Below are 12,353 nucleotides of genomic sequence, written 5' to 3' on the forward strand. Positions count from 1 at the left end.
AGATAGTCATGTAGAATGTCAATTTTTCGAACTTGTAAACCTTTACTTCTGATGTGTATGCCTAATAAGTTTTGTAACTACATTTTTTTAAATTTCTTCTTATGGTAGTCAAGGTTCTCTGGGAAATCGTTCCTTCCTATATAACAAGCCTGCTGTACATTCTCTCCCACAAGCTTGTTACCACAATAACCATGTTTTCTAAGAAATATATGGCATATAATATTAAAAATGTTCCCATCGTGACACGTCAAGATACAGTAGTGTGAATGTTTGAGATTCCCATTGGGGATAGGATAGAGTCTTTGGATTTGAGTGAGGAAGGGAAACAAGTACTCTCAAAGTTTGATCTAGATGCTTCATCATCTCTACATAATATATTATTAGGAAAGTTCAGAAAGAAGAAAGCATTGATTGCCTAGGATAACCAGAAAATTATGGAAAAACTAGAAAATAAAAGACTTGCTCCGTATGATGCTAAAGTATTTACATACATTATTAAAGATAACAAAACATGGGAAGTATTTACATCTGAAATTTGCATAAATATGATGATTCTTCATGGTTACATACTGTTGGCCACTACCATTCCAGCAGTGATTTTGTATCCTCCTCTTTGCAAGGATGCCTAACACCAATTTGTTCGACTAAAGTTATATTAATTTCATTCATTTGCTTAAGATGCTTTCTGATAGTCATCCAATACAAAGTTAATTGTTTTTTTTTCTTTATCGATAAGTGTCTTGTAGAGATTTATTGACTAATGTGCATGAGCCATCACATTTAATCTGGAAGCTCTAATTTTTTCTTCTAGCTTGCTTTGAAAAATGAGGGCTATTATCTGTGTTCTGTTCAGGTGAACTGAGATAAATTCAAAGTCTACCACTTATTAGATAAAGACAAAATATGCTCCTTAGGCAAGAAGCATTGTTATCAGTAGTTATATCATGTGACATGCAGACATTCAGACCTCACCCAAGATCTACTGAATCAGAGTCTGTCTTTTAACAAAATCTCCAATTCTTTATTGTACTCGTAAAAATTAGGTGACACTTTCTAACTCTCTTTGTATCTCTATGTGAGAAATATGCACAATTTATTGACATGATGAAAATGTAACACTCATAAACTTATATTACTGTTGCAAGGGCCATAATTTTGTATTAAATACCTTATCATCCAAAGCAGAATCATATGCACATAGTTTCATACATCTTTTGTGATCCTCATTGCTATGAATAAGAGAATATATGCAAGAATATGAATGTGCTAAATAATATCTTATGGGATAATTCCAGTCCCTCATATGTCAGAAAAAGTTCTCATAACCATTTTCCTTGTAGTAAAATTGAGAACTCTCAATTTGGCCACTTGGGAAATATGTGTCTTTTTACAGGAGATGGTGACATTCCAGGATGTGGCCGTAGAATTCTCTCCAGAAGAGTGGGCATGCCTTGACAATGCTCAGCGGAATTTGTATAGGGATGTGATGTTAGAGAACTATGGAAACCTGGTCTCCCTTGGTGAGGATCACTTATATACAGAATTCCTATTCCACATTAAGGCCATTATTTTATTTTTGTAGATAGATTCTTAAAAGTTTCTTCTTTACATGAATGAATTTTATAGCAATTCTTTTAAAGAAAATTTGAAGCTTTTTGTTGTATAAAATAAAATCAGTAGATGTTTCATATTATCTTGAACCTTTACCTTTTTTGGGCTGATATGTATATTTCACAGTAGATTAGTGGTTACTCTAGACATCAGGGTATATAATTGTTGCCTGCACCTTAGAATAGAATTCACACCTCTTATTTATTTGGTGCTACTGGGGATTGGTGCTATAGTCATAAATTAGAAATAATTTTTTTGACATTCTACAGGGTCTGTGAGAAAACAATATGTTGCAAAAGAAGTTTCTAGAATATTCTATAATGTTCTCTCTACTAGCGATAGTACTGCATTAGTAATTGGAAAGACTTCAGCAAGAGTCATGTGAACTTTTTTCTTACAAAACAGGTCTTGCTGTCTCAAAGCCAGAGCTGATCACATGTCTTGAGCAAAGGATAGAGCCCTGGATTATGAAGAAAGAGGAAACAACAGCTAAATATCCAGGTAGGTGAGATTCAGGGAAGCAGATAACAAATGTTAGAGAGGTAAACTCTAGGAAGAAGGCAGATAGTAAAAAGTGGTTAGGAATATTCTGCTGTGTTGTAAATGATTTTTAGAAGCCTGTGTATGTTTCTCCTTAACTTACAGATGGACTTCTTCTATCTCATGCTCTTAAGCTCTCTAAAAATCTACCCATGCAGTGATTTTCCTTAGAATTCAGTAAGAGCCAATCTTCTTGTCATGGCTTATAAGGGACTCTGTTATGTGTCAGTATTTGTATGGTTTGGGGGGATATGAGAATATATGTAAATATTTTGAAGACCTTTACATTAACCATCTTTTGACAGAATTTTGCTCTGCTGCCCCTTCCAGAGTGCGGTGGCTGATCATAGCTCACTGCAACCTCAAACTTCTATGCTCCAGTGATCCTACTACCTTAGTCTTCTAAGTAGCTAGGACTAACTATAGGCATGAAATATCATTGCAAGCTAATTTTTTATATTAATATTTTTTTGAAAAAAATGGAGTCTCCTTATGTTGCTGGTGCTGGATTCAAGATTCTGGCCTCAAGTGATCCAAGGCCTCCCAAAGTGCTGGGATTTTAAGTGTGATCCACCATATCCAGCTCTGTGTTTAATGTTCCTTTTGTTGCCTCATTGCTGTAATTTGTAAAGGGGGATATTAGAGATATTAAGATTTGTTTCAGTGATGCTAGAAACACTAGGGACAGATGTTCATATTGTGTGCATCATAAATTCCAATTCGAAGGTTTCAGAGGCAATCCTACAGAAATTCAGACTTATTAATTTTGTACAAATGTATAGCCTCTTCCTAAACATCAGAAAATCTAATCTTATTTTACTTCTAAATATCCTTTTATCTAGTACAAAATAAGAGTAAATTTGCAACTTAATTATACCCAAATCCCCAAACAGTAATATAGTTCATTTTGCATACTCACCTTATAGAATTCTTAAATATACTATCTCATTGAGTGCTTCAAATTGCTGAATATACCTATAATCACAATAGATACATAATATTTTGATAACTTATATTTCATAATTTTCCCCTAATTGGTACTATCAGGAATGTGTCATTCCTATGTGTGTGTGTGTGTGTTTGTATGTGTGTGTATCTGTGATAGGTGAACTTTTCCACAAATAAGAATTGTATAATTGTATACATTTATTGTTTATGCTGTAATGATTTGATGTGTGTATACATTGTAAAATAGAGTTAAAGTAATAAACATATCCATCACCTCACACGTTTATCATTTATTTATAGTGAGAACATTTACTTATAGTGAGGTCAACGGTCTTAACAAATTTCAGGCATATAAATCATTATTAATAACTGTAATCATGATACCATGCATTAGATCTCCAAGATTTATTTATCTTATAACTAAAAGTTTTTTCCATAAAACATTTCCCAACTTTTCTTGCCTCCACACTCTGGAAACCACTGTTGTACTATTTATTTTTAAAAGTTCTTCTTTTTTATATTACCCATAGCATTATTTATCTTTCTAGGAATGGCTTATAACTTAGCACAATGCCTACCATGTCCATCCATGTTGTTGAAATGGCAGGATATTTATACTTTTTATGGATTAATAATATTCTATGGTATGTGTTTGTATACTCATTTTTTACTCTATTGATTATAAACAGTCATTTAGTTTGCTTCAATTTTACTGGCAAATGTGCATAGTGCTGCGAAATACATGGGGCTGCAGAATCTTCTTAACATACAGTTTTTACAACTTTAGTAATACCCATAAGTAGACTTGATGAATGATAAGGCAGTTCTATTTTTTACAATTGTTAATGAATCTCTATGATGACACTACCCATTTACAATCAATAACTGTATACAGGGATTGCTTTCCTTCACACTCTTGCCCACACTTGTTATGGCTCTTCTTTTGGACATTAGCCATTGAAACAGTTGGAAGGGGATACCCAACAAAAAATTTGATTTGTATTTCCATGGTGTTGTAGTGATGTTGAGTTTCCCTTCATGTTACTTGTTGTAAACTTGTATGATTTTTTTGAAAAAAATCTACACAAAGTTTTGCTTATTTTTGATTGTGTGATGATGATGATGATAATATTGTTTCTGCTTTTGAACAGTAGGAATTTCCTATATATTTTGAGTATTAATATATTATACAATGTAAAGTTTGAAAATATTTTCTCATTCTATATTTTCTTATTATTTTTGTTTCCTTGTTGTACAGAGCATTTGAAATTTGATGCAGCTCAAATTTTTTTTATATTTTGTTCCAGTGCTTATTTTGTCAAATACAAAAAAAAAAGCAAAGAAAAGAAAATTTCAAGACTTATATCAAGGTTTACCCATATTTCTTCTTTTCATTTATACTTTTTTTAAAAGAAATATTACACTTTTAAGTCTACTGTTTAAATCTTTAATACATCTCAAGTCAGTTTTGGTGTGTCATGTAAGAAAATATAGTCTACTTTTATTAATTTGTTCATGGGTATCTAGTTTTCCAGCACCAAGCTTTGAAGAGACCATACTTCCTGCATTCGCATTGCTAGTGCCTTAGGTTAGTTACCTTATATGCTTCAGTTAATTTCTGAGCTCTCCATTCTCTTCCTTTGCTTTTTATGGTAGTTTTTGTACACATATTTTGTTGTTTTTTATTACTATCATATTGATATACAGTTAAAAATCAAAAAGTGTGATGCCAGAACCTTTTCACTTCTTTCTCAACATTGTTTTGGCTCATTAACATTATTTGTGCTATGATACAAATATTAGGATATTTTTGTTAATACTGTGAGTAATACCCCTAGAATTTTGATAGGGAGTGCATTGAACGTATGCATTGTTTTGGATAGTATCATTCTATTTACTGATGTCATCTTCAATTTCTTTTATTAATATCTTATAGTACTCAGTGCAAAGGATTTTTTACCACTTTGGTTTAATTTATTTCTTAGAAATCTATTATCTTGATGCTGTGGTAAATGACAGTGAATTATTTTCTTATTGGATAGCTTATTAGTGTATAGAAAAACAACTGATATTTGTATGTAAATTTTATATCCTGTGATTAGCTGAGTGGTTTTACTACTATATAATTTTTTTTCCTATCTTCTTTATGGTTTTTGATATATAAGATAACGTCATCTGCAAATAGTGTTATTTATACTTTTCTGTTTCTAGTTTCAGTAGATTCTTGTTATGTTCTTGCCTAACATGTCTGATTAGATCTTGTGGTAATATGATAAAATAGAAGCATTACAAGTGGTTGCACATTATCCTTATGTTGGTGTCTGTGCATGTGAAGGATTCAATACTTTTTCAGTTTTTATAAACTGATTTTGGAAGGTAAAGATATTTGCTTTAGTGTTCTGGGTTTTCAATGGATAGTTGCTATAGCTAGGTAACAAGGCTCCCCCTTGCTCTGCAGTGGAGTCTGCATTTGGTAGGCCAGTTCTGAAGTACTCGGGCGATTTTCAATGCTCTCTTGTGTCTGGGTAAACTGGTTTCCTTCAGGATTTTGATCTGTAGGACACCGACTAGGGCATGCTTGTATAGTGAGTCTGCATATAGTGGGGCTGATATTAGCTGTGTGGATGGGTGTGGCTCCGAATGAGTGCATTGGAAGTTTCCCTTCAGGTCACCATGTGGATCTATGCACTGAAAGAACTGGACATGGACTGTAGTTGAGACTGCTGTAGCAGAGTCACAGGTCTGCTTTACAGATGATAGCAAGACCAAGTTATACAGGCCTGCCTTCCTGGCTTCACATAGGTGTGTCTCTCCCAAAGTCACTGGATGAGCAGCACCACTCCAACTATGTCACAGGGAACCACTGGAGACTCTGTGTATCCCAGATGGTTGACCCATGTTATAGTGTGTAGTGAGGTCAAGGAGTCCTTAATTTTGCCACTAGATGAGAGCCTGAATATTCAAAATGACCTTCCTATTTCTGTGGTCCCTCTAGCATTTAATGACCATCAATTTAAGTCCCCCAATTCAGATAATTGTAATTTTCTGTTGATGGCTGCCAAATTTTTGTTGTTTGGGATAAAACTAGTGGATAGTTCCCCTCCGACCATATTGCTCATTTTACTCTTTTTTTAATTTCAGCATATTATAGGGGTACAAAAGTTAAGGTTATATATATTGCCCATCCCCCCCCTCCTCCCACCTGCCCAACACCCGATAAATGAAATTCCTATTTGTCCATTTAAGTGTTGATCTGTTAATATCAATTTGCAGGTGAATACATGTGGTGCTTGTTTTTCCATTCTTGAGATACATCACTTAGTAGAATGAGTTTCAGCTCTATCCAGGAAAATACAAGAGGTGCTACATCACCATTGTTTCTTAATACTTAATAGTATGCCATTGTATACATACAATGTTGTACCACATTTTATTGATCCACTCATGTATTCATGGGCACCTAGGTTTTTTCCACACCTTTTCACGATTTTGAACTCTTCTGCAATAAATATTTGAGTGCAGGTGTCCCATTTGTAGAGTGCCTTTAATCTTTTGGGTAGATGCCCAGTAGCGGAATTTTTGGATCATATGATAGATCTACTTGTATTGCTCTAAGGTATCTCGATATTGCTTTCCACAGAGGCTGAACCAGTTTGCAGTCCCACCAGCAGTTTAGGAGTGTTCCTATCTCCAAATCTATGCCAATATTTATTGTTAGGGCCTTTTGATAAAGGCCATTTTACTGGAGATAAGTGCTATCTCATTGCAGTATGCTTAACATCTCTAATAATCAGGGAAATGCAAATCATTTTACTCTTTATGTATTTTAAATTTCTGATCACTTCTATATCTATTTTTTATAATATTAGAATTCAAGATTCAGAATGACATGGCAGCTTTTCAATTTCTCTACATTCTTACCATATATATTTATGTATATAGGTATATATATTTACTTATTTAAAAATTCTCAATGTAATGGATATGAGGTAATATTGCATTGTGATTTTGCTTTGCATTTCTCAAAACATTAATAATTTTGAGGACCGTTTCAAATTCCATTTGGCCATTTGTAGACCTGGTTTGCAGAAATGCCAGATCAATCCATTGTCCATTTAACTATCAAGCCATTCACTTTTTGTTGCTGAACTGTAGTCTTTTTTTTATATATTCAGGATATTAAGTCTTATGAAATATGTAATTTCCGTCTATTTTTCCCAGTCTGCAGGAAGCATTTTTACTCTACTAAGTTTTGTCTTTGTGCAGAAATTTTGAAGTTTGATGCAATCTCATTTTTTCTTCATTTTTATTGCATATTCATGTGATGTTACCTCTACTAAAACAGCATCAGTACCAATATCATGATCTTTCCTTTATATTTTACTCTAAGAGTTTTATATTGTATTTCTTATGTTTAAGCATTTAATTCAATTAAAATATATTCTACATATAGTGGAAGGAAAGGGCCCAACATCATTATATTCTTTCATAGATATTCAGTTTCTACAATATTTGTAGAAAGGACTCTTCTTTTTCATTGTGTGGTCATTGTAATCTTGAGGAATGTAATTTGATCATGGACACAAAGGTTTATTTCAGGGTTCTCCACTGTGTTCTTTTATCTCATTATTTGTCTTTGTGCCAGGACCATGTTGCTTTTATTCCTGTAGATTTGTTTTCAAATCAAGAAGTGCAATGCTCCATGTTTGTATTTTCTAAAACTGTCTTGGTATTTATTGTTCCAACACACTTTAGAATTTATTTTTATATACCTCCAAAACAAGTATTAAGCATACCATTGTCATAGATAGGCAGAATCAACATTGTTAAAATATCTATACTACCCCCCCCAAAAAAAGTAATCTACAAATACAATACAATTCGTGTTAAAGTAATAACATCATATTTTACACATTTAGAAAAAGGAATTCTATACTTCATATGGTACAAGAGAAGACCCCATAACATAAAAACAACCTCAAGGAAAATGAACATATTGAGAGGCATCTGTTTACCAGACTTTAAGCAATAGTACAAGACTATCTCAACCAAAACAGCATGGCACAGTCACAAGAACTGGACATAGAACAAAGGAACAGAACTGAGATCCCAGACATAAAACCATCCTCATGTAGGCATGTAATAGCAGACGAGAACATGTACTGGGGAAAGGAATCCCTTTTGTATAAATGGTCCAGTGAAATTGGATAGCCATATGTAGAAGAGTGAAACAGGATTCACACCTCTAATCTGTCACAAAAATCAATTCAAAATAGATGGCATGAAATCATAAGAATTCCAGAAGAAAATGTTGAAAATACTCTTACATACTTCAGCCTAGACAAAGAATTTACGAAGAACACCCAAAAACAATCACACCACCAACAAAAATAAATAAATCGGCCCTCATCAAACTAAAAAGCTTCTACACAGCCATTAAAGGTATAACTAGAGCAAATAGACAACCTAGAGAATGGGAGAAACTATTTGCATGCTATATATCCAATAAATTGCTAATAACTAGAATTTATACATAACTCAAAAAAATCAGTAAGAAAAAGTCAAACAACCTGATTGAAAGTGTGCCAATATATGAACACAAAGTCTTAAAAAGGACATGTACTATGGCCAAGAAACACATGAAGAAAGTGTGTACATCTCTAATCATCAGGGAAATGCAAATGAAAACCATAGGGAGGTATCCCTTAACTCCAGTGAAAATAGCTTTTATCAATAAGCCCAAAATAAGTGTAGCTGTGGATGTAGAGAGGTAGGAACACTTATAAACTACTAGTGGGGCTGCAAACTGCTACAATCTTCCTGGAAAGTTATATGGAGACACATCAAAATACTAAAAGTAGAACTACCATTTGATACAGAAATCCCACTAATTGGTATCTAACCTATGTAAAAATATCATCCTATAATAAAGACATCTGCACTTGAATGTTTATAGCATCAAAATTTACAATTGCAAAGAGGTGAAAACAACCTTGGCACTTAAAAATGCATTTATATAAATATATCTATAAATACATATAATATGTGATATATGTATTCCTTGGAGTACTACTGAGCCTCAAATTCAGTGGCTAAATAACACCTTTTGTATTATCCTTTATTGTGCTGGAGTCCATTCTTTGAAGTGAAGTATCACAAAAATGGATAAACAAGCACCAAAAATAGTTACTATCAAGTTGTTACCAATCGATCAACACATATGTGGGCAAAGGGAAGTAAAATTCAGTGGATATTGGGCAGTAGGAAGGGTGTGAAGGTTTTGGGAAAATTCACTCATAATGGGTGTGATGCACACTATCTGTGGATGGGCACAGTTGTAGCTCTGATTGGTCAGTGCAAAAGCAAGATATGTAATCTAAATGATTTACTCCCATAATATTTTGAAATTAAAAAGACAGTTTTGTAATATGTAATATTTAAGAAAGTTTTGAAAAGTTGATCACTGTATCTCTTTAAGATATTATTTTTATTTTAATTATTGTAAAATCACAAAAATTGCAATGGTAATTACTTTTAGTTATTCACATCAGTCATGTTAGCTACATTTACATCATCATGCAATATATGTCTAGAATGTATGTTTTAAGTAAAAGTAAAATTAAGTACACATGAGAAAACTACCCATTATGCCCATTGCCTAACTGCTGGCAAAAAGCATTGTTTTCTTTTGCTAGGAGTGTAACAGCTTAGAAATATTCTATAAATATAATCAACATACATCTGACTTACTGTGACTGACATTTCATTAAGCATGAAGTCATCAAGGTTTACCTATACTGTGGATGTTACCAGAGAATCTGTTTTATTAAGCTGAGAAATCATCCATTATTTCTACATTTCAAATTGTATTTATCTGTTCATTTTGCAAAGGCAGTTTATGTTGCTTTCATCTACTGACTTTTGTAAACGATGGTGAAATAAATATGCATATGAAGATAACTATTTATTTTACAATATATGCAAGAGTTTATTTGTGTTTCTTTCTCTTTCATTGGTCCAGATGTCTGTCTTTCTGCCATTAGATAACTTCATTGACTACTATATCATCTTTTTTCTATTTTTATTTCAGCATATCATGGGGGTAGAAATGTTTAGGTTATGTGTGTTGCCTTCATCCCGGAGTCAGAGTTTTAAAGGTGTCCATGCCCTGATGGTGCACATCGCACTCATTATGTTTGTATATACCCATCCCCTCCTCCCCCTCCCACCTGCCCAACACCCGATAAATGTTATTCCTATATGCCCACTTAGGTGTCGATCAGTGAAACCAATTTGCTGGCAAGTACATGTGGTGCTTATTTTTCCATTCTTGGGATATTTCACTTAGGATAATGGGGTTCAGCTCTATTCAGGATATTACAAGAGGTGCTATATCACTGTTATTTCTTATAGCTGAATAATACTCCAAAGTATACATTTTTAATGTTTTAAAATGGGTAAGCATGGGACCTATAGCATTGCTTCTCTTTGTGATGACTGTTCACATCTTTGTGGTCTCTTGAGATTTCATATTATTTTAGGGTTTGCTATTTCTATTTTTGAAAAAATGAAATTGAAAATTTGAAAGGAATTGTATTTAATCTGTAGATCACTTTGGACATCTTCACAATATTAGGTCTTCTTCGCTTGAACAAGAAAGTGTTCAAGAGTGTGTTGTTTATTTTCCTATGCTTTTGAATTTCTCTGTGTTTTTTGTGTCACTTATCTACAGTTTCATTTCATTCTGATCAGAAATTGTGTAAAATTTCAATTTTCAAAAATTGGTTAAGACATGATTTGTGTCTGAACAGGTAGATTTTGTAGGAAGAATTTTTATGAGCTATCGAGAATATTGTATATTCTGTTATTATTTAGCAGAGTGTTCTCTGTATATGTCTGAGGTCTTGTTGCTCTCTAGTGTTTTCAAATCTCCTATTTTATTACTAGTAATTTGACTATCTTTATTAGTATTGAGAGTGGAATACCATGCTATCCTATTATTTTTATGTCCATTTCTTGCTTCAATTGTGTCAATGATTTTTATATATTTGAGAACCTTTATGTGAGATATAGATAAATATCAGATATATCTATTATACTTAAAGAGTTCTCAGTGAATGACCTCTTTTTATATTAAATGTCCTTGTTTATCTCTTATGGCAGTTTTGACTTAAAGTATATTTTATAAACTATAACATTTTGCACTTCTAAAGTCATGTGCCTAATATAATTTTGAACTCCACTGCTCTTGCCTGCTGAGCATTTTCATGGTATGTCTTGTTATTTCCTGTCACTTTTTGTCTATTGCTTTCACCAGGTATGAAGTCAAGTCTCTTTAGAGAGAACAGAGTTGGATTTTTTAATTTCTTTATTTAACTTTGTCTTCTGACTAGAAATACTATTACATAAATATTTGCATAATTGTTTAAAAGGGAAGGATTCAAAATTGCCCTAATATTAATTGTTTATATAACTTTTGTCACGATTTAGTCTTTCTTTCCACTCCTTTTCTCCTCATTCCACCTCACTGACTTTTAGTGATATATTTTGTTTCTGTGGCCACCTTCATTTATGTATTGCTTTAAAGATTTTTCTGGTGTTCACTGTGAGAATTACCTAAAATCTTTAGAAGCTGCAACTTATGTTAAACTGATAACTACTTAACTTCAATTGTACATAAAAATTCATAATATTTATATCTGCCCTCAACTTCATGATATAGATGTCAATAATTATGTGTCTTTATATTATGTCAATTAACATGTGGGAATAATCATTTTTATTTTGTCTTTCAAATTTGATAGCATAATTAAATGTTTTTGCACCATCAATATAATACTGCAGATTTATATTTTTCATATGTGCATATCTTTCCCAGAATGTTATGTAGTTGTCTTGGGAGATAGAAACCAGACATTCAAAGGCCATCAAAAACCAGATGTATGGGCACATGTGCCATTGGTTGGAATCTCTTTTGAAAGGGAATCAAGGAAATAGAATTTTACTGCTAAAGTGATACCTCTGTATCAGTGGGGAGGAAGTGTTTTGCCGGGTAAATTAACAAATGTTCCCTCCCCTTCCATATGGTTCTTGGTGTCATACTCATCTGGGGTACCATGAAATATTACCACTTATGATTTCTCAATGAATCATGTTTGCAAATATATTTTGGAGGTCATATGTCTATGATGGAAGTAAGACTATGGTATTCTATTGCACTTTCTTGCTAATGTGCTCGGTATAGTTTTGTATAT

General features: G+C 33.0%; 1 protein-coding gene across 1 annotated transcript in view; it reads left to right on the forward strand.

Moving 5' to 3' along the window:
- The window catches only part of LOC142862592 (uncharacterized), a 57,271-nt gene that overhangs the window by 19,311 nt on the left and 25,607 nt on the right, over positions 1–12,353 (forward strand). The gene's annotated exons all lie outside the window — the stretch shown is intronic.

The sequence above is a fragment of the Microcebus murinus genome, chromosome 20, assembly GCF_040939455.1.
Source record: "Microcebus murinus isolate Inina chromosome 20, M.murinus_Inina_mat1.0, whole genome shotgun sequence".
NCBI classification, from domain to species: domain Eukaryota; kingdom Metazoa; phylum Chordata; class Mammalia; order Primates; family Cheirogaleidae; genus Microcebus; species Microcebus murinus.